General features: G+C 41.7%; 1 pseudogene; it reads left to right on the forward strand.

Moving 5' to 3' along the window:
- Positions 1 to 1163: 1163 nt before the first annotated feature.
- On the forward strand, positions 1164 to 1263 carry LOC127124336 (uncharacterized; annotated as a pseudogene).
- The last annotated feature ends 402 nt before the right edge of the window (positions 1264 to 1665 follow it).

The following is a 1665-nucleotide window of genomic DNA, read 5'->3' on the forward strand; positions in this document are numbered from 1 at the left end:
GTTTCCTCTTATTAGAAAGAATTTCTTTTAAGAATTTAGCATATGAGGGCATCTGCGTAATAGCTTCGGTGAACGGAATTGTAACGTTTAATTGTTTAAGGAGATCAACAAATTTTCTAAATTGGCCCGCATCTTTGGTTTTAACAAGCCTTTGAGGGTAAGGTATAGGTGGTTTGTAAGGTGGTGGAGGTACACAAGGTTCCTTCTTTTCTAGGGTTTCCTTATTACTCTCTTCCTTTTCCTTAGGTTCACTTTCCTCAGTTGATTTCTTAGGGTTTTGGTTTTCTATCCTTGGATCAGACGGTCCTTCCACTTCCGTTCCACTTCTTAATATAATTGCATGAGCTTGGCTTCTCGGATTAGGTTGGGGCTGTCCAGGGAATGTACCAGTTGGTGCAGCAGTAGGTGCTTGTTGTTGAGCTACTTGAGATATTTGTGTTTCCAGCATTTTGTTATGGGTAGCCAAGGCATCTACTTTGCTTGCTAGTTGTTTAAGTTGTTCGCCAGTATGTATGTTCTGGTTTAAGAAATATTTATTGGTTTGTTGTTGGGAAGCTATAAAGTTTTCCATCATGATTTCTAAGTTGGATTTTCTAGGGGTATTATTGTTAGGCATGGATGGATTCGGTTTCTGATATCCTGGTGGTATAGATGGGGCTTGATTTGGAGACTGTCCAGGTGCGTATAAAGCATTATTACTCTTATATGAAAAGTTTGGATGGTTCTTCCAATTTGAGTTATAGGTATTCGAATAGGGGCTTCCTTGAGCATAGTTCACTTGCTCTGCTTGGATTCCAGTCAAGAGTTGACATTCCGCAGGAGTGTGGCCTTGGATTCCACAGACCTCGCAATTCTGAGTTATAGCAACCACGGCGGCTGGAGGTGATACGTTTAAACTTTCAATTTTCTGGACCAAAGCATCCACTTTTGCATTGACGTGATCAAGGTTACTTATCTCGTACATGCCAGTTTTCGGTTGAGGTTTTTCCACCGTTGTTCGTTCGGTTCCCCACTGATAGTGGTTTTGGACCATGCTCTCGATAAGCTGGTAAGCATCAGCATAAGGTTTGTTCATTAGTGCACCACCTGCAGCGGCGTCTATTGTTAACCTTGTGTTGTATAAGAGACCATTATAAAATGTGTGAATTACTAACCAGTCTTCCAAACCATGGTGTGGGCAAAGTCTCATCATGTCTTTGTATCTTTCCCATGCTTCGAAAAGAGACTCGTTGTCTTTCTGTTTAAATCCGTTTATCTGGGCTCTTAACATAGCTGTTTTGCTTGGCGGAAAATATCGGGCAAGAAAAACTTTCTTCAACTCGTTCCATGTGGTGACTGAGTTGGAAGGAAGAGATTGAAGCCATCTTCTAGCGCTATCTCTTAAGGAGAAAGGAAAAAGACGAAGTCGAATTGCCTCTGAAGTGACACCATTAGCTTTAACAGTATCAGCGTATTGAACAAATACGGATAAATGAAGGTTTGGATCTTCGGTAAGATTTCCAGAGAATTGGTTTTGTTGCACAGCCTGCAACAGCGAAGGTTTGAGTTCGAAGTTGTTTGCTTCGATTGCGGGCGGAGCAATACTTGAATGTGGTTCATCTTGCGATGGAGCGGCGTAATCTCTAAGAGCACGAGCTGGTTCTGCCATCTCGGTTAAAGAAGAAA

Source organism: Lathyrus oleraceus, chromosome 2 (assembly GCF_024323335.1).
Source record: "Lathyrus oleraceus cultivar Zhongwan6 chromosome 2, CAAS_Psat_ZW6_1.0, whole genome shotgun sequence".
Classification (NCBI taxonomy): domain Eukaryota; kingdom Viridiplantae; phylum Streptophyta; class Magnoliopsida; order Fabales; family Fabaceae; genus Lathyrus; species Lathyrus oleraceus.